The following is a 21,828-nucleotide window of genomic DNA, read 5'->3' as shown; positions in this document are numbered from 1 at the left end:
GTGAGCGTTGAGGGCTTTATCTGTGAGTACAAAAGATGCTGAGGCACTGGAGGGCTTGCTGTATGCCTGCCCTTCAATTTTTTTTTCTCTTTTCTTTGCACGTAGTTTCAGTAAAAGCAGAGACTGCTTTTCTTCTCCTCTCCTAGATTATTCAGCATGTAACTCTTACTGAACCTAACTCCATGCATGTTGTTATCCTGCTACCATAATATTAAGCATTTGTTAAATCAATGCTAGATGATGCTTTCTTTCTAGGCTGCTTCTGTAAGTTGTGAAATAACAATGTGCGTTTCTGCTTTATTTGTAGCAAAGGGCAATAATGCTCCAGGCTCTCTTCTGCTGTCATCTTTCTTTCCTGACTGTCTCAAAAAAAGGCTGCAAATTAGTTTCTGGGGAGATCCTCATGTCAACACCTTGCAGTGCTCAACACACTGTGCTTGCCAGGCAATGCTACTCAAAGGACCTGAGCTCTCAGCACTGAGAGGGCTGTCACTGGAATACCTGAACTTCAGCTGCAGAGTCCATCACTCTTTGAGCTGGCTTTTGCCAGACTTGGCTGAAGTTTTTAGAAAGCAGCTTTTATTAAAACCTACTCGGAATATGAATTTGAAAAAGCAAGGTCTTGTTTTCTCTAAGCTGCTGTCTTTCACAGTTTTTTAACAATCTTTTTAGTGCTTCTCTGCTTCTCTTGGCAGCTGGCTACAGTGATTGAGTTTTTGTAAGTGTCAGAACAATATCAAGACGATGTGAAGACAGTGTCAAGGCAAATATATAGAGGTGATGCTTTGAAGGTGGGAAAGCACTGTCAGTGCTCCACAGTGAAAATGCTTAGGTGATAAAACCATTGCTACCTTGAGTAAAAGCAAGTGGAGCTCTCTAGATTATTGTACTATGAATGTGTCTGGTTGACAACCTGCAGTTAGACTGAAAAAAACAATTTGCAAGGATGTCTTGTCCCATGTCTTCTAGACTACATTCCAATTCCTAATACCCTATCAATAGGATGCCATTCTGATATAAGCATGTGCTGCACTGATTTGGAACAAGCACACTTCATTAGAAGCCAGAGAACAGGAATTCCAAAAGACTTTCAGGGTGAGGTGCAATTCACCTTCAGGGCAGTTTCCAAGTTAAGCACTGATCTCACAGTAAGCCTGTGAATTTGTTGTGTGTATGTGTGCTGTGCTTTGTCTCATTTCTGTTCTGAGGGGAAAAAAAGGCCTTTTAGTGATTTCTTAATCCCACTGATAAATCCCACTGAAGGGATTTAAAAAATAAAAACAATTCCTAAGTAGCTTCCAGGGAATAATGTACTACAAACCCTTCAAAATATTTTGGGTGTTGTCTTCAGATATAAGAGTTAGTAGTGAACTATTTGAAGGTGAAAATGCTCGGTACTTCCTACCTCCTAAATAGCATGTTCACATACATGTTATTATTTTATTTCAAGAGAAGAGGTTGAATAGTTAGATTTGTTTTACTTGTAACTGAAAATAGTCATGGAAAAACTTTCTATTTTAAAGTCACGCTATTCCTGTGTTGTCTATTTGCTATGTGTAACAGCTTTAAATCTGTAAACATCAACCTTGTGTGACTTTATTGAGATGAGTTACAAATTTTACTATAGCAACAGAAGCAACACTCTAAGTAAGCTGCTTACTCTGCTTTTAGTCTAAGTTATGTGTTGCAGAAGGTTGACTTTTCCCCCTTGCCCATGCAAGTTTCTTTAACCTGAAAATAATCTGCTATCTTGAACAACAGCTGGAGAAGAGCTTTTCTTGCCTAAGGCTCAGATGCCTTCTCCTGCCAGTGCTCACACCTCAGCCATCATGTGCCTCTAGAAATTGCTGCGTCTAATACTCCCAGACCAAAGTCTATAGGATGGCATGTTAGTGACTACAGAGGGTGTGTTGATCCTTTTGTAGAAGAAGGCTGAAAGTTATCAAATAAAGTGACGTACAAAGGAAGCCCTTCCAGTTAGCAACTGAAAATCTACTCTAGGTTTGCCTGTATTAAGTGTAAGAATGAATAAATAATCATTTTATATATATTTGCTGTGGATGTCTCAGGCTCCTTACAAATCTGGAAAAGTGTGTCTTCCTTCCTCTGTATGTATAGGTATGTGTGTATAACATGAAGTGAAAAATGTAAGGTCTACATTAGTAGAGCATGGAACAGGGAAACTGTACTCAGCTGTCCCAATGCAGGAGACGTATTTGCCTTGCCCTTCTGTAACTCAGCTTTTCCATTCCTAAAATTGAGATGCTGCCAGTTTACATGTAGTGGCACTCAATCTGCTTATGCTTCGTAAAACACATGAAATCCTTCATGAGGAGAAGTCTGAAAGTGCTCTTTTTGGGAAAAAATAAAATTCAGCACATTTGCAAGGAGAGGAAAGGAACCTATTCCTCTGCCCTCTCATGAACGTGTTGGCTTTTGGCATGTTCACAACTTCAATAACTTGAAAGTCAGGAAAATTCTTTGAGAGAGTTTAAGCTAAAAACTCAAAGTACAACTGCAAGTGCTGGGAGAACAAATGAGTTTTACAGAGTGAAATGGCAGTCCAATCTTGAACATGAAAGCAAAGCCCTCGCTATTAGCACAGGAAAACATTAAGATTCCAAGATTTCACTTGAGAAGCAGAACTAATTAGAGAAGATTAACAGAAATGAGGCATGTAATAGCTGGAATAGGGCATGACTGCACTATGAAAGGCTGACTCGCTGGACCTCTCATCAAGGTTAAGATCTGAAGAATGCTAGACTTTTTTCAAAGGCAAGTGGCAAGTTTTGCAGATGTTCCCGAGGCAGCTGAACAGTCATTGCTCTGTTCTGCACTTCCCCTGTCTCAACTCTGCCAGCCTTGAGGTCAGGGTATGTTTCTGACTGTGGGGATTTATTTCAGGTGTACATTTGTATTCCCATTGCTCTCCAGTGGATCTGAAGAGGTATTGTCACCAAGTCTGTATTAGATTGGTAACACAGTGAAGATCTGAGATGTTTATATGAAGCTAGTAACTGATTTTTCTTGCACTTTTTTTTTTTTTTTTTTTAAGTTGGGATCTGAAATATACTCTGAAGTCTTCTTTTCCCATCTTACTTTCCATCTCTCAATCTTTCTGTCACTAACTGGCTTCCTACAAGCTCTAATAATCTCTTAATTACTGAATGGTAATTGTCATTCCAGAATTGGTTGGATGCATTTTCTGATGTAGTCCCGTAAAAGACTGGCACACAACTACTGTAGTAAAGGCTCAGATAAACTGAGAACATTTCACAGAACAGAATCATGGAACAGATGAGATTGGAGGGGGCTTCTGGAGGTCATGTTGTTCAACCTACTTGCTCAAAGAAGCATCAGCTAGAGCTGAAAGCTCAGCATGAGCTTTCCGTAATGATTTCTTTAAAAATTCCTTATTTTTTGGAAGCCAGACTTACTGTAAGCATGCGTAACCTCATGCCTGTGGTTAATGGAAGTGCTGGTGCTTGTGAGTGATTGCAGAAAAGATGCAGTCATCCATGAGGAACCAGCATTCCTTAGCCTGATTCAGAGGCACAGTATAAAAGATGTGCAGGGCTAGAAGAAGACAGGAGAATCTGTTCCTCTGTTGCCTGGATGTTTATGGTTAATAAAAGTAAGGAAAGAGTTCTTCTGTCTGTAGTAAAGATGACACCACGAGTCTCAATGAGGCATAATTAAATAGCACTGGCAAGTTGTCCTGTGGGTTTCTGCTAGAATGGCTTGTTTCTATGCAAACCCAAAGAAGAAATGATGCAACTCAGGATGCAAACATGTTTCCAACTGGTTGCTATGCATGTTATACAGAAATCTCTGTGAATTGCAATGACAGTGTCTTCCTGATTTTAGTAGTAGTGGTGATTTTTCCCTCAAAGTTAGATTTAAGAGCTGAGATCTAATGAACAAAGCCTCATTGTCACAAGCAAGTTAAGCCTTAGTGAAGATTAAATAATGTAGTGCTGTTTATGATCTCAGGTATCTCAAAGAACACCATTCTCAGTCAGCTTGAAGTGAAGCCATTCTTGACAGCAGCCACAAATCCCTGGTGTTGTAAAGCAGAGCCATGCAGGCCCTACTGGACAGCACAGCAGCATCTATACTGAAGCCAGAAGGCTTTTAAAGTTAAGCTAGAATAATCAGAACTGTAATTAGCTCTGTTGGATGCTGTACGTGGAATATAAGTACTGAAAACATATGCAACTCTTACTGGAGTAAAATAACTGGGAGGCAGGGATGAAGGTTGGGGATACAGCAGGTCCACTGTCAGCCATTTCCACTGGGCAGCAAGAATGCTTGCAGAGGTCTTCAAGAACAGAAAGTGCCCATGTGAATGTCATCAGGCATTTCCCCAGACAAAGTGCAATATCTGAAGGTTCTTATATGGCTGGCAGACTGTAATGATTCATTTGGTCTAATTCTGCTACATGTGTAGAGTTACGACCTCTTCCTTCTTTCCATTACTTGTCGGATCACTAGGTCAGTCTGATGAAAAGACTTCTATCCAGATTCCTTAAAGGTTTTTAGAGCCAATCCTTTCTTATGTTTCTACTCAAGACTTCCCCCTAAACACATCTGTTTCTTCACCATCATGGGCAAAGGCAGAAGGTCTGGGATGTCTACTTTTTCTTTGGAAAATTCAGTGTTCTTTGGAAACAGTCAATTGAATACAGAAATAGAAATAGTTTTAGGCATCTTACTCCTCTTGCACTTGTCCATGCGTTCCAGAATGCGTAGATGTAAGACTAAATTGAATCAGACATTCAAGGCATACTTAAGAGAGAAGAGTACAGATAGTTACATCAAGCAGAGGGCATTTTTACACACACTGAGGTATGCAAAATGTTCAATACCATTAGTAGTGAATAAAGAAATACAAATGTCAGCAGTGTTTAATGTGAGAGAAGGGATGTGTTCAGCTGGAAAGTCTGAAATGGTGTTTCTTGCAAAACGTGTGCCAGGTATTTTCTTTTTGCAGTTGCATTGTAGAGAAACCTATTTTCTTTCAGTTCTCATGGGATATATTTTCCAAATAACTACACAGGTAGTGAGCAAAGAGTTTTGGGATTATTGTTCCTACCAACACATTTCTTACATTTTCCAATATTTTAGGATAGAAACAACATGGAGCTTTAATTTCAACTTCATTTTAATTACTGTTTTGTAGGCTGTACTGTTTTGTAGGGACAGAGCCTACAGGAGCCACATGTGTCTTCTCACTTGATATCTCTGATGTAATCTCACATACATTGATGTCATTCTCTGGCTTGGTGTATCCTTTCTCTGCACCATAGCTACCCAAGGAAGGCAAGGGGCTGCTGGAGCAGAGCAGCTACAGTTGCACTGCTGTACATTATATCAGACATCTCCAGTGTTTTTGCCCTTCTTGCAATTATAGGAGTCAGCTGACTCTAAAGAGAACTGTGAGCCCCATGGCCTATAGACTTGTCCATTGCAATCAAATTGCATCTCATGTGGCCCATATTCTACACTATGCATGTAATCCTCAGCTCTGCTATACTTCTTTATCCCATCAAGAGAATTACATGCATAGTTCTGCAGACTTGTTGCTGATAACAGACCCTGTTCTCTTTTTTCTGCAGTGTGGGCACTTGACTAAGATCAGTTCAGGTTCATGTATGGCCAGCTACAGCAAGAGCACTGCTACAGTTGTCCCTACAAATTGTAACAAAGCTTAGTAAAATACATTTCAGGGTATTGCTGCATACAGATGTCTTCTCAAGAGCAGATTTTTATAATGGGACTTCTGGATTCCGTGCTGTGATTAGTTCATCAGTGGAGGTTACTTAACTTGCAGTTATTGGATCCTTACAGGCTGATGGCTGTCTAGTTTTCTCCATCCTTGCCTTGACTCTCTGTCAAATTGTTGTTTTCAAAGTTTTCATGTCACAATCTAATTCTGGGGCTTCCTTGTGGAAGGAGAGCTAGTGAAGTGCTCTGCACTGTCCCTGCTAGGATTGTCAACAAGGGAGAATGGGAAGCTGTCAAGGACGGTGTGAGCAATATACACTGTCTTTCATCTACTCCTATAGCTCCCTGGGCAGCCTGGATGTGAATCAGAGCTGTTCTGAGCTTAACTACTTTAGAGAGCAGTTGTGGCATTCCCACAACAGAGAAAACACAGCAGTACCTCTGAGAAATAAAGTAAGGGGAATTTCAAGCCGTGCTGTCCCTAGCCAAGTCCTTAGGCTGGGCTATGCCAGTTAGTGTGCTTCCCACAGTCTTGCTCTCAATCACTGTGATTGAGAACACTTTAAAGGAACGCATCCTGTTTTCAGACTTCCTGAATAATGCAATTGAAGATGCTTTCTCTGTCTCTACTCCAGGAAAGGTTAAGGGAATAGGATCCTAGTATTCGGAGCCTTGGGCAGCCAAGCAAGAGCAGTGAAAAAAAACAAGGACTTCTCCCCTAAGCATCCATCCAGGCCACAATTATTCCAGCACAGCATTTCCCAACAAAGGCTGTACCAGGCAAGAGCCCTGCCTGGGCACTGCCTCTGAGCCTTGTCTGCTGGAGCAGGGACGTCGCACACAGCGGGTTAGCATCCCATGCCCCTTTTCTACCCACAGAAATATTTAGCCTTAGAAATATTTTGCTTTCTGTCCCCGTTGATGAGATTTCAGGCAGGCAGAAGCTGCCCTAACCCTGAAGTTGCAGCAGCCACCGTGGCAGACTTGTTTTGTTGATGCCTGGAGAGGAGAGTGTGCTGCCTCGGCCCCCAGGAGCCCCGTGGAGCTGCAGTGGCAGCTGCGTGGTGCGTCACCGCCTGCCAGGCTGCCCGCAGAGTGCCTTGTCGCTCGGCGTCTTTGTCAAAGGGCTGGGGCGGTTTCTGCTGACCCATTTTATGGGTGAACAAAATATAATCAATATGAAGTAAACAGAAGAGTCTCGTTGGGAAAAGGTTTATCTGAGTGTTTTGCTGTTTGCTGGACTGTCGACTTTCACGTATTATCGCACTGTGAATGGCTGAAAAACAACAGAAAACTACAGTGGGAACTGATTGGTGAAACATGTTGGTTTCTAAAACCAACGGATTAATCTGTAGTATCAATCTAGAAAATAATATCCATACCTTGTCTGTTTGCTGCCTACCCTCTGTGACTCCAGATGAGTCAATTACATTTAAAGGCTTTCTGTAGAAAGTAATGTTAATACCAGGGCCTTTCTTTCTCTTCTTAGCACCGCAAAGAGTAAAAGGAATAATTAGGGTTGCTTGGAGATGGAGGCAATCAAATTCTTTTTTATTTATTTATTTATTTATTTTAATACTGGGATGTGAATTATAAAGGAAACAAAAAGAAATACTCTTGAGTCCCTGGCCGCAACCTCCTGTGGTAGGATCAAAGGCACTTAGACTGCTGTTTCTCAGTTGTATTATTGGATGGAGTATGATGTGTATCCAGGGTCTAGGAGAACAGTCTAATGTGTATTGCTTGGTAGCTGATGCAGTAGATATATTTGTTTGTTTGTTTTCTAAACTTCAGTTTTTAAAAATATGAGTTTATTATCTAAAAATTAAGCTTTTCTCAAATGAAACATTATAGTGAAGAATTCCTGAATGATTATTTATTATTGCATGTCAGGAAATGCCATTTGAGTTTCCTAGGAGTATTCCTGGTTTCTGTATTGCTGCAGTAGATTCTGGTCTTGAATCACGTATTTATAAGGAATAAGGAGCTGTCTGCAAAATTAAGGTTCAGAGGGCAGTCAGTTTTCTATTCCTCTATAGGCTTCTTGCCATAAAAAAATGTTCTATTCGTAATCTATTTATTAGTCTTTCCTTGCATGGTATTGTGAATTTATTCAGTGTCCTTAAATTGCAAGTAAAAGGATAAATAATTTGATTAAAAAATCTGGAAGTCACAGTGTATGGTTTCTAGCACCGAGGCTATCTACCCCCATAGAAATGAGTGCTTTTGATATTTGAAGTGCCAGTTTAAATACCAGAAAATTAAGAGTAGATACTTGCTATCTCAAAGGCTGGGAGTGAACTATTTCCTTGCTGAAATTTCAAAGTGATGTTGTAGTCCATGCACTGAGCAAGGCTGGCACAGGGCTGCCCCTGCTTGGATCAGCACTAATCCTCGGTGCAGTGCCATCTGCTCACCCTGTCCAGGAGCTGTGCCCAGCTGGGTCTGGCCGTGGCATGGCTTATGTGTCCTGGGGCAGTAGTGCACTGGGTTCCTATAGACACCCAAGTTGGTGCTGACTGCCCCATCTGTGTCACATCAGCTTTAATCAGCAGTCTGGACACTCTCTGACAGATATTTATCTAATCTATTCATCAAAAAGCTCTGATAGAGAGATTTGATTATCCTGCAATTGGAAAAGTTCACTGCAATCTCACCACTGCTTGTGGAATCTATGGCTGCAGAGTGCCTGCCCTTCGGAAGGTCATGGCAGCAGCCGATGGGTGTTGATTACTATTCTCTTTGGTGTAGGAAACACTGTAATCACACCCTCTGCCAGGCTTCTCTTGCTATGACCCTTTCTTATAGGTGACATCTTTCTAAATGTCTCCCTACTTCTGCTGTCCCTCTTCAGCATTTCCCTAATTGCTTTTCTTTCTTACAAGCTGGATGTAGTCAGTACTGAAGGGTGCACTGATTGCTCACCCTTGTCTTGCATGTCATTTTCCTGTTACCACGTAGTGGTAATATATTTGCCTTTTCATACAGTTTTTCAGTAGGAAAGTATTTGATGTGGTCACAAAGACTGTTTGTTCAAACAGTTCAGTTTTGTAGTACTTTAAAGAAATACTATCATTATAGGTGTGGAAAAGTTCCAAAATCTAACAGTAGTTAATGACTGCAGATTCCTGTCTCTCGGTTCTGTAACTGAGACAAGGTAATAGGCAGGAAAGAAGCAATCCATCTATACCAGAAACATGCACTTTAATCCCAAAATTAACTAATAAAGCTAAAAGATTTTAGAAAATCGAGTGCCTCAAGACTGATGTTGGCTCACTCTTGCTTCCACTGAGATAAGAGATGCCAACAGAGCTATGCTGTTTAAGCTCACTGAGGGCAGCTGTGTTCTGGTCATGGCTAAAACCTGCCCCACTGCAGAACTGGAAGAGTCTGGCTGACTTCTCAGTCTGCAGCACAGATCTGTCCTTATGTGTCTATGGTAACATTGGATTTAGAGACCTCTACACCTCTTAAGGACAGCTTTTTTTTCCTTCTTTTTTTTAAAAAAAGAAACAATAAAATAACATCTGGGCCATCTGTAGAATGAATTAAAGAACAGCTTGGGTTGGAAGGAACTTCAAAGTTCACCTAGTTACAAACCCCTAGCTGAGGGGTTGTTGCCAGCTATCAAATCAGGCTGCCCAGGCCGCATCCAACCTGGCCTTGGCACCTCCAGGGATGGGTCAACCACAGCTCTCAGGGCAGCATGTGCCAGGGCCTCACCACCCTCTCTGTGAAAAACTTGCCCAACATATAATCTGAATTTCCATCCTTAATGAACTTTCCAAATTATTTAAAAAAAAAAACAACTGGGATCCAAAGGTCACCAAATTCCCATGCCAGTGCTCCTGGGGCTAACTAGTTGTAGCTGTAAAATTTGGCTGGGTGGGCCTTTTGAATAGTTTATGTGTCTATTAAAACATTGCTTATGTCTTCTGTTCACATGGCACTTGAAGTGCCTGGCACCAGATTCTCCTGTACAGTGATGCTGTATCAGTGTTTCAAAATCAGTCTGTGCAGCTAGCTGAGCACAAGTGACACACGCCCTTTTGCCCAAGCTCTTTTCTTTCCCATCTATCCCTTCCCTAGTAGATTGGTCACAGGGAGCACTCAACTTGGAAGCTGCTCTGTTGTTGAAATGGTAGATCCAGCCTTAAGGATGCCCGTAAGAACTGGAATTAAAAGTCTCAAAAACAAGTGTGGTTGGAAGGTTTTTAATGTCATGTTTATGCAAGTGGAACAAGGTTGAAGAAGTTACTTCCTTGTTGAAAAATGATAGGGCATTAATCTCACTTAGGATGCTAGCAGGCCTCTAAATAAGATTTCCTTTTCTTACGCAATACGGGAACAATGTACAACAGCTAGAACAGGGGGAAAGCTGTAGTGCTGCTGGTGCTCAGACATTAGAGGCTGTGGCCCTGGTGCAACACTGCTCAGTGCAATAATGAGGACCTGCAGAAGTACAGCATCTGCTATGAATGCATTGACTGCATCTTAACAATAATCCATTGGAAAGCTACTTGCATCATTGATTGTGCAGGAGGGACTAGTGGTATGAGCAAAACCACAAATCTCTTTATATGAAGAGCTTTATTCCTAATGTAGTAATTAAGCATTAATTGGAAGTTTAGTGAGTAATGGGAATAGTTGCAGGAAACTAAAAGAACTTGTCCACGGGGAAAAATTGCATAGTGCCAGCATCTCTGGGGAGCAGAAAAGAATTGCAGAGAAAGCTTGGATGTTTTTTTCACATTAATCTCAGATGAAATTCCATTCCTAATTTATTAACATTTTGGGGAAAAATTATGAACGTGTATTGAAGGCTTACATCCAGTACACAGTACTCATAACCATGGGAACAAGGCACAAATGAATTTATAGGGCTGTAGCATCATTCTCACACTAAGGGAATGGGAAGGACTACTTCACAATGGCCATTTTAGACATCACCTGAGAGTAAAGTCTTTCCAGGCATACCGCTAATCAATATACCAACTGAAGTAAGAGATGCTTGAGAACCTTAACTTCCAGGAAGATGCATTCTCCTCTATAAGAACCTTTAAACAACCTTATTAGAGATAAGTCAGCATTGTGGTGTTCTCTAGGACTTGACTATTACTTCCTTCCTTAAATCCAGAAGTTGACAATTACTTCGTTTTTTCATAAATCTGATTTATTGATTGTCAAAAGCGGACACAAATAGCAGCTGAAAAAAGAGGCAAAATTAAATCAATTCTCTGGTGCATCAGGCAGCAGGAATTGTATCTGGTGTAAATTCACTTCCAAGAAGCTAACAAGATAAAATTTAAGATGGCCAGAACCCATTTTCTTTAACACCGCAGCAAACAGGAATCTTATAGTGATACCTTAGAAAGTGGGTTGATATTTCAGGATGTAATTCTGCATCACAATTAAATGTCAAATGTTTTAATACATGTATAATTAAGGAGGAGGAATTACTGCTTTCAGACACCATTGGGTTTATGTCTAACACTTCATTTGAAACACTAGCACAGTTATGATTGTTACACTGTCCTTAAGAGACAAGAATGCCAGTGTCTCTCTCTAATAAAGGTTTTGCAACAAGGCAGTTTACTGCTCACATCTATTAATCTGTTGTTGGGGGTACCTGGGACAAGTCAGTGTCGTAAAAACCTACATCCAGATGTGAGTTCAGTCTTGGGTTTTCCTATGCATACTTCAAAGCTCTTCTATGATAAAACAAGAACAAGTAAAACCTGAAACTTTCTTCTTAATGTATTTCTTAGGACATGTTACTTTCCCTTTTTGATAACTTCACTTAGAGGAATGGGTTTGGAACCAGCTGACTTTAGTTCCATCCCTACAAAATTCTGTTTTGTCAAGCACAAGTATTTCTGGGAACTTATATTTGTTGTACCTGACAGCATCATGCTGGGGCTCTGGGAGGTTAACTTAACGAGCGGCCTTTCTAAAAGCATTTTAGATAATTAGAATTAAAGAAAAAAAAAACTGTATTGCTTGTTGGAAGACTGATTTCCAGGTTGAAATCCTGTCACTGTACAGTTTGATGTTGTGTCACATAAATGTAAGATATTTTTATACAACTTGTGATTTCAAAAGGAACCATGTGTGACAGCGCTGTTATAGAAGCATTTATAGAAGCATTATTTGCAACCAGAAGTCTCTAATAAAAGCTTATAGTCTATTTAATGCTAAATATTGTACAGAAATTAAAGAACATTTTCTCATAATATACACCTGGGTACACATGAACTATTCTGATTGGACAATTTGTTCAAATTTCTTTAGTTCAACCTATTATATTTTTGCTATATTACTTAGAATATTTTGGTTTAATGTAAGAGCTTTCCTGCAAAATGCTTTAATTTCATTGCAACTGTTATGGAATGACCTATCACCCTGTAGTGTCCTACCTGTATGGGACACCTCAATTCTGTGTACCATTTTTCATCTCAGGAGTGTGGATGAGAAGGAAGAAATGTTATAAACCTATATGAAAATGTTTTAGATAGTCTTGCCTTCTAAATGCTATTTATTTCTCGAGTCATTTAAAATAGATTATGATGAGAGACTTTAAGATGCACCTGTGATTAGAATATTTTAGGGAAAAACTAGTCCAGTCAATTGACTTGCAAAAAAAAAAAATCTAAAAAATAACAGCTTATATGATGTTTATACACATCATAAAAACAGCTACAAATGGTTTTTAAAATTGCATCTCTGTTCTGCTTCACATCGTTCTCAGCCTTTCTCAGCTTCTCAAATAATATTTTCTAAATAAGTAAGTAATAAAAATCAATTCTTCTGCATAGACCTGGTTGGTCTGTTCCCAATTAAATTTTTATTAGCAGAAACTCAGCACTTTCATGTAACATACAGATTCTTGAGAGAGAATACCTATCAAGGTGATTATGTGCACTGCACAGATACAGATGCTTCTGAGCTTGATTCTGGCTGCTGCTGTAGCTGCTCTATGCTGGTATATCAAGTTGTATTACATCAGTTTGCAACAGGCACAAATGTACCTAGGGAAAAGTGAGTCCTCAAGAGTGAAAAGCCTGTAGCTGGAGACTGGCCATATGGCCATATACCAGAGACAAAACTCATGCCACCTCTGAAATGTCACCCAGCCAGCTCCTGTGTTAAGAAAAAGGTGTAATACAACATATCATTACTTTCTCTCCTTTGGCATCCTGTGTTAAGCAAAGCTCAACCAAAGCCAAGACCTGTAGTTACCATTTTTTGTTCACTGGTGCCTGGGGGGCTTTTTTCTTGTTTACATCCTAGCAATGTCTTCTTTGTGTCTGATGTTTTCAATGTGAGCTTTTCAATTTTATAAACATCTAATTTGTTACCTTCCTTCCCATGGCCTTTATTTTGTTCAAAATTCCATGCCTCGTTTATAAATGAAATTTAATTATCACCGTTCCTGTTTGTAATTAGACAGCAGAATTTGCTTCAGACTTTCCAGTTGTTCATCTTATAGTAGACTGATTTTTAAAATTGCTATTTATTAGTGCAGGATCTATTCTCTCTTTCCAGAAAATATCCTCTTGTGAGATAACTCAGAACATTTTGGCTTAACAGATTCATATCAGTATATCTCTAAAGAAAAGTGCAAGAATAAAGCTATTTTTCTGTGACATCTCATATGTCATTTTTACTACATTTTAAAGTAGGTATTTTTTCAGTGCCTGTTGATCTAACTGCATCTGTTTGCTTTTCATCCTCTAATTTAGCTCAGGCTGTAAACTGTCCAAGTAACAATTTGAGTGATGCAGCAACAGAAGGTGACCCAGATTACACAACACTGTACGCTAATGCCAAGTCTTCTTGTCTAATGGCAGCTGCTCAAAGCTTTGTCTTATTGCAATTCACATTCAGCATACACAAATCAAACAGCCTCCTCAGACAGACACGCATCCCGCCTGTCTTCATTTTAAGCATGTTTAAGAGCTGCTGCTTTACATAAACATACACCAGCTGAGGCCACTTAGCCTCCTTGGATTTGATTTAGCCAACATCTCTCAGCCCTCTGAGAAAATTGCCAAGGAAACCCGCTGCCATTCCCAGCACTTTGCATGCTTCTCTTTTTGTGGAAGTTTGCTGTAAATATTTTCTCTATTAAAAGTAGTTGAGTTTTCATACTCTCTCAAATATATTAGTTGTTTAGCAACTGATTCCTTTGGAGTTTTAATCAAAAAGTCAACATTTATATCATAAAATAATGTGTACTGCTAAAATACGTAACTTGTACAGATGTAGTAAAATATTAAGTATTTAAAACAGCTAAGTTTACGTATACTGGGTGAATGGTATCAAAATGCAGACTTCATAGCTAAAATTTTATCAGAACGTTTTACTGCTACGCTTTCAGTATGTGAAACAAAATAATAAAAAATGCCTTCGTTCTTTTAAGGCAAAATATTAGTATGAAAATCAGGAAAGCCAACGCACAGTGAATTTATGCAACTTAGCTTTCTAGAACCAAATCTTTTTGGCATCTCCATCAAATGTTTAAAGTCTTCTGACAACAGAAGCTTCTTGCTGGAAGCGCACGTCTTCCAGTCTACCCAGAGGACATGTCAGAACAATAAGAAAAAGAACCAATCTTACTTTTTAAGTGAAGGAGCAGGAAAAAACTGAGGTAGAAGACGAATAGAGAGTTAATTCTTGAATGAGCCATGTTCATCCTGATAGGACATCCTCTGACAAGTTGTCTCTTCTCCAAAAGGCTGGTGCTGATCCTCACAGCTTTCTCCTCATCTCCAGCACTAAGGTGCCACCAGCAGCACCGAGCCCACCACAGCCCATCGTTGCCCGTGGCCCTCAGCAGCCTGCTCCCTGCAGACTTTGATTTGGAAGGCAGTTGTTCTTGTTAAGGTTTTACTTCAGCAGGTCCGAGTGATTTTTCAAACCTGGTGCAGATTTGTGTGCGAGCTGGACTGGAGTCTTGCCCGGCTGTCAGCAGCGGGAGTGTCACAGTCTGTGCGGTGTGTGGCTGGCAGGGCAGGCAGCACTCTGTGCATGGAAAGATAAAGAGCCTCCTGCATCATCTTCTGCTGAAGCTCCATTACATCACGTTCCTTCTGATTCAGAGTATAAACGCTTTGTGCCTTTTCACATGAAGTCTGCTAACAAAAACTTTGTGTTTTCTGCATTTTTTTTTTCTGTGTCATATCTCATTAGCAGACGAAGTAAAAAGATGAAACACTCCCACTTTCAGTCTTTTTGTAGTCATTTATTACTTGATTCTCTTCCAGAATCTTAGTTACTTAGTTAATTTGTTTGTTGGGGGAGGGGAAGGGTCATTGTGGTTTTCTTGTTTGTCTTTTAAACTGCTTTTAGTTTGTTTAGGGGTTTTGTTGAGATTTTCTTGTTTATTTTGTCTTTTAAGTTGGTTTTAGTTACTTTTGTATTTTTTTTTTTTTTTTTTTTTTAACGAAAAAATATAAAAACTTGGAAGCACTATCAGGACCTGCTCTCTCACTGTAATTTTGAAGTAGGAAAGCCTTTCATTTGCAAAGTCAGGGAAAGATGGAGTTAGATGGATAAGAGAAGGGGATGGTGCCAGGGGCCAGACCACTTCTTTCTGGCCACATCTGCCTTCAGTCAGCCCAGTGATGCAGCAGGAGCCTCCCCCCAGGCTGCTATTCCTTCCTTGCTGCACTGCAAAGGCACAGGCGATGCCCTTTCTGCTCAAAGGTGCCTCCATGTCTGATGCTCATCAGCTGACCTGCAGCTTTGTTCACAGAACGCAACAATATCGTGTAAATGTGTATGCTGATGTTTAAGTTCAATAGTCTGAGTTGCCTTTAGGATAGCCAAAAGAGGATGCCAAAAGAGCTGCTTTTTCATCCTGTTTGAATCTTCATTCTGCCTTTCTCAATGCCTATTTCAAATTTTTTTTCTTTCTCATGAGCGATTCATATCCCAACGTTTAATGATGAGCAGATTAAATTAACTTACCACTGCTCCAGAAGTTGCTGAAAGAGAAGGGTTTGAATTTCTGTGGTGTTGGTACTTTGTGAACATCATTTGCATGCAGTGAAATGTAACATCCAAATGTATTTTTGATACTTTCTCAATATCTCTTCATTTTGATGAGATTCTGCAGTTAAATAAGTTGTAGGTTGTGCCACTTTCTCGGAGAAAAGGTCTTGTGTTGAACATTCTACTTTACCTAAGTGCTGCCCTTTCTGTTCTGATTGCTCCCTTACAATAATTACAGTGCAGTGTGGTATCAGACTATACACACCAGTGTCATGTCCTCCAAAATATTTTGCTGCGTCTCTGGCAGGCAAACTTCATCACCTAACATTTTTTGTTGCCTGATACAAGCACAGTTTTCAACTTTCAGATGACAGCAGCACTAATTAATGGCGTGTCTTTTGCCTGTCACTGCTAGATGGTGAGACTGTTTACTCGTCCAATTTAAAGTGCAATTTTTATTAATGTGATTCTGTGCCAAATACAATTACAGGTGATTTTCTTAAGTAATTAATCTTTTCTAGTCTGCAAAATGCTGCAGTATTTTTTAATCTAAACTCTAAAGTGAACAGAACTAGTGAAGCTAAATATCCCATATAAAATGTAAAATTCCCTTGAAAGTAGTTGATGCAAATTTACAAACCATTTGTAGCTGATTAACCTGAACTTTTTTTTAGAAGGCGCTTTTTGGTCATTGGCAATGAAAACACAGGTAAATAGTCAGAAGCAGATGGATGATTTCATGGAAGAGTGAAACCATGATACAGATAATGTTGCCTAGAGAGACACTGTGGATGTGCAAAACTTGGTGGCACAAGGTCCTTCCCGGGCAGACTGTTTGAGCTGAGCCTACTTTGAGCAAGTGAATGAACCAAAGATCTCTGGAGGTCCTTTCCTACACATATCATCCCGTAATTTTCTCAGCATTAGATTTTCTGCACAAGCTCCAGCCTGTTTTAGATCAGTTCCCAGTTTTGTATTCCTAATGCAGAAAATCTTCTGCTTTATAATATGCTCTTGTCATTGTTTTTTTGTTTGTTTTACTAGAGTCTTTGGTTTTCTTGCTAGTATTCAGCCACACTCTTTATTTTCATCTTCTGTTAAGTACTTGCCAAATTTCATCACAGTTATGTGCTGCTGTTCACCATTGGTAGAATTTCACTTTCTGAAAAATCTATGAAACATGAGGCATGAAATCATCTCACAACTCAGTTGTGATGTCCCTTGGGCCTTCAAACCACTAGCAGACTTCTCAGCCTACACTGATTCTCTCATTCAAGCTGCCCTGTTGAATTCAGATAAACATATGGAAGATGCTTTGACACTCGTATGAGAAAAATGAGCAGAATTTGATCTATAGAACTATAGCTGTGTCTAAGGTACATTGTGACAGATTTATTTTAAACCACACATTTTTAAGAGAAAAGCAGTAGAATTATATTTATCTCCAGCTAAATGCAGGTGCCCCCTGTATGAATTTAACAGCATGTATAGATAGTGTCATCATGATTGGGGCATTAGAACATAGTTCTTATGAACTTCTTGGGAACTCAGGATAATGGAGCCTGTTAGAACAATGAATCTGACAGTCCATTTTCCTGTTCATGATATTGATACCATCTTTAATAAGCACAGCTTACGTTATGTTTAGACTGCAGTTCTTAGGATGATTATGAATGGACAAACCAACATGAATAAGGTTAAAGAGAGAGTTGCATTGTAATAGGAAGTTGTTTACTTCATTAACAAAACTGCTACAGATTTATTTGCATTTTAATTAAGCATCTTGCATCAAGAACAATTCTACGTGTGTGAATTTCACAAAACACTTTCAAAGTTTACTGTCTTTAAGATACGTTAGGAAATTTCTTTGGCCATAGATGCTTTTCCACAGATAAATTCTTTATAATTATATTTACCTTAGGTTAGTCTGTGAATATTAGCTTTGAGCTTCCCTTGCTCTGTTGTTAGCATGTACCATTATTTTTTGTCCCCTTTGTGAAGTCTTGCTTTGCTCTTTTGCTCCTCCTTGGCCTGAGCAGAACACATCCTACCTACCAGAAGGCCCAGGCAGAGCATGGGCTTTCTGTTTTACCAATCTGCAGACTATAAATGGCTTGCTGAAACTAAGGGGTTGTATTTTACAATGCAAAATTATTTTGCAAGCTCTGCCTAGCCTTTTGCTTCCTTAAACACAACATACGTTTTGATGTTATGAGCACTTCGTTGCTTTTCTGTTTTCCACATAGCCATTTTCCAGCAAAGTAATCTGGGATTTCTACCTGCTAACGTAGAACATGAATGAACCGGAGATTACAGAATTGTCAAGCCAATTCACTCAGATAAATCTTGTTTGGGCTGTGACAGAAATGGTGGGAGCAATGATCCAACCACTGCTCTAACGGTGCATTCAGCCACAGAACTACAAGCTGTGGTTGCTGGCAGCGGTGCATGCTTTGGGTCAACCACTAGTCCAGGTCCTGCTGTTCAAATCATTGCATTTCTGGAGAGGATTTTAAGCTGCTTTATTTGGGTTGGTTTGTTCGTTTGTTTACATACAGAGCCTCTCCTGAGTATTTTACACTGAGCCAAAACAAACGATTCTGTAAGGAACTGCAGGATTCTCCTGGGACTCGCGGAGCTCTGTAGCGTGTGATTCACTTACCTCCATCTTTGATGAAATTTGCCAAATAACATCTATTTATTGTATAGCGTGTGGCTAATACCACCAGGGAAGCAGTTTCACTGGCAGATGAATGCAAGGTCGGGCCTTGTCAACACAGATGAAAATTTGCAATTAGTATTCTGTATCTTACTGCTAATGGACCATCTAATCAGGAAGTTTGTCAGTACCAATAATCTTCCTGTGAGCTCCACGGTTACAGGAGTACTTGAAAAATGAAGCAAACGATGTTTTTACAACAGCACTGATATGTTAAGTGCTAAATAGTTAGTGAATTTATATTTTACCTCTGTGCTTTTCACTCTAGCAGAATAATTTGCAGGTAGTGCAGTTTGCAATGGAAATGCAGAACACAGTACTCATCAAAGAGAATCAGTTGTAACAGGGAAATAGAGAAGTTTCTTAATTTTTTCCAATCTCTAATATCAATTTTTCCCCTTTTTTCCATTCAGTTATTGTATTGCCTATTTGCATCAACGTTTTTAAAAATGTCTGATGATTTGAGGCTTTTTAATTTACAGGTTACTAGTTGAAGGATGTGACTTCCAGAAAGTGCAAAGCAAAACTTCCCTGCAGGCATCTCTGAAGTATCTCAGCATGGGTCTTGGCAAGTATTAAATTCCTCTTGAAAATGTTGGCCTCTGTGCTAAAGCATTGGAGAATATTGTAGTAACAGTAGGTAGTAGTAAGTGCCCCAAAGGGATATCAAGTTCCTACTAAGTATTGGTTAAGACAGCATTCATCTTAATGCCAATGCACTTCTTATATGGCTGCACTTCTGTACCAAACTACATTCTGAAAGACTGTCAGTTTGAATTATATTGTTCACAAGGTAAAAATGAAATATTCTGGCTTCCAAACTTGTGTTGATTTAGAATATTTCACACCTATTTTATTCACTAAGTGTGACTCTGACTTCAGTGACGAGGACATACATGTAGGTGACATGATGTCACCCTGTTCCCATACCACTCAAAGAAAAACATCCCCTGGATGTAGATGGCACAGCTGGACCTCTGAGCATCATGTTGGATGTGATGGGGCAAAGAGTGGGTATTACTGTTATAATTTATCTATGTTCTGGCAGTATCCAGAGGCCAACTTATATCACCAGGTGGTTTGCTGCTGACTTCAGTCCCTTAACTGCATCTTAAATTTTCTGGGGGGGGGGGAAGGGAGGATATGCTGATATCTTTGCACATGCTGAACTTTATCTTGTTTTAGGTATCAAGATTTCTTTTGGTAAAAAACAAAACAAAACAAAACAACCATTTTTATTAGTAACTTCTTCCAAAACAGCTGTGGTTACTATGTTTTTTTTGTGCCACCAATAGCTGCTGAGAGATTTTTTGTCTTAGAATCCGTGACTTTAGCAGCTGTGTTCACCACACACTGCTTTGTGGAAATCAGACTTCTCCCTACAAGACTTTTGAAGACTTTTGCCTCAGGTCCTCAGCTAACCTTCAGGAATAACTCACATGCTTAAATAATGGTAGGTGCTGAGCTCTTCTGAAGACGTTGTCCTGAATGTTGCTAAAGAGTAGAAATGAACTGTAGCTTAAAGACACAGTTCATACAGCTCTCTCTTTTCTTAAATAAGATTAATCAGAATGAGTGATGAGTGGCAGAATCTGACCACTGAAGAAGGGGTCAAATGAGCCTTGTCAACCCTGACCAACTCCACTCAAGTCAGACTTCAGTATTAATTTAATGAAGTAGATTATTAAAATATATCTGTACACAATGCTCTCTTTAAGTAAGGCGAGAAATCAATATCTCAAAGTAAATTATTGCTCTGAATTGCATTTTGATATGATCATCGCAGCTGGCTAACTCGTTAAGCTATGGAATTAAGTTTCTGAGGGCCATGCATGCAGAACTTAACGTACATGTTGTTTATTAGCAGCTGTGCAGACCAGTAGTCTGATAGACTGCACCATTTGTGACTGATTAACGTGATTCTGTAAGAGATTCTGTAGCTATTTGGCATTTATCTAAGACTATATTCTTCTACGTTTCAGAAGTCCCACTGATTCTTAAAGTAGTTGTTTCACTTGTAATTCGAAACGGGGAAAAAAAAACCAACTTTTGTACGTGGGCAAAATAGATGCAAATCTCACAGGTTCTCTACTGATAATAAGTAAAATGTATCCACCCACATTTATGCACAAAAGTAAGCACAAGTAGTTTGGGCTGTATGCTACTGTAAATGGGAGTTGTTTTCCAAAAACTGAGCAACAGTATGAACATATGCTCATCTCTCTCAACAATACAGTCTTTGAAGCAGAGCTGATGAGGGATTTTTGGAGCCTTTTAGAAGGAAGAGGTGGGTTTTGCTTGTTTGTTTTAATGGTCTTCTATTCAGAATTATCTGGAAAAATGTTTTCGCAATTCTAAAAATATAACCTTCTGGCTCATTGTTTTTTCCCTTTTGGGCAAGTAAAATAATTTTTCAAGTGCTTTCAAAAATTTGAAAACTAAGTTAAGATTCCTCCAACCAAACCTTTCAGTTAATCCAAATCACTTCTTATGTGAAATATTTTCAGGGTAATAAAGATTTCATTCTTTGGTTTAACAACAGGAAAGTATTTTCAGAAAGAAAGAGAAGCATCTCACTTTTATTTGGAAGTATCTTCTCCCTGTCTTGCTTCAAATGCTCTACTGTAAGCCAAATTTAAAAAATGCTCATAAGAAGAAAGGCGTTAGCTGTGGGTCTTTAAGAAGGGCACCCAGGCATCTGTCAGCCCTTTCACTCCCAGAACAACATCTATAGTCATTGTGGGTGAGACTGGTGACACAGCACTACTGTTAACAACAGAAGTGTTGCACAAAATTTTGCACTTCAAAATAATCTGAGAGAATTCACATTCATTCTTCCAGAAGAAATGTTGCTGGCCTTTTATTTAGAGGTGATACAGTGCTGTGTGAATTTTTCCTGATAAAATAAAACTAAAACCTGGTTGTCTCCATCAGCTTTTTTACTGGGGAAGTATGCTTTCTGAAGTGAAATAACATCAACCTTGGGAAAATAAGTAGCCACAGCGAAAGAGACATGTACAGCTATCCTGAAAACTAGAATGCACTGAAATGGATTTAGACTCAGCATGCCACGTTGGTACATTCTTGTTTGTTTCATTCTTATTTTTATTTTAATTTAGGAATGTCACTGTAACAAGGTGATTCTTACTGAACTGTTCCATAGTGTTGTGCTTTGGAATGACAGAATGATGCCATTATACTGCTACTGCATCCATTTTCACATTTTACAAACTCTGCTGTTATGTGTCTTGTTTAGGTTATTTTTTTAAATACCTTTTCTGTAGAGATTTTGTGTGCAAACTGCTTTGGCTATTGGATGCATATTGGATTGCTGTCTAAGCAGAATTAATTAACATTTTTCTTCTATACTGCTTGCTTGCACAATG

Source organism: Lagopus leucura, unplaced genomic scaffold (genome assembly GCF_019238085.1).
Source record: "Lagopus leucura isolate 7727_CA_CO unplaced genomic scaffold, USGS_WTPT01 Super-Scaffold_100009, whole genome shotgun sequence".
NCBI classification, from domain to species: domain Eukaryota; kingdom Metazoa; phylum Chordata; class Aves; order Galliformes; family Phasianidae; genus Lagopus; species Lagopus leucura.
The sequence above is the reverse complement of the archived record's forward strand: the minus strand, read 5'-3'. Positions refer to the sequence as shown.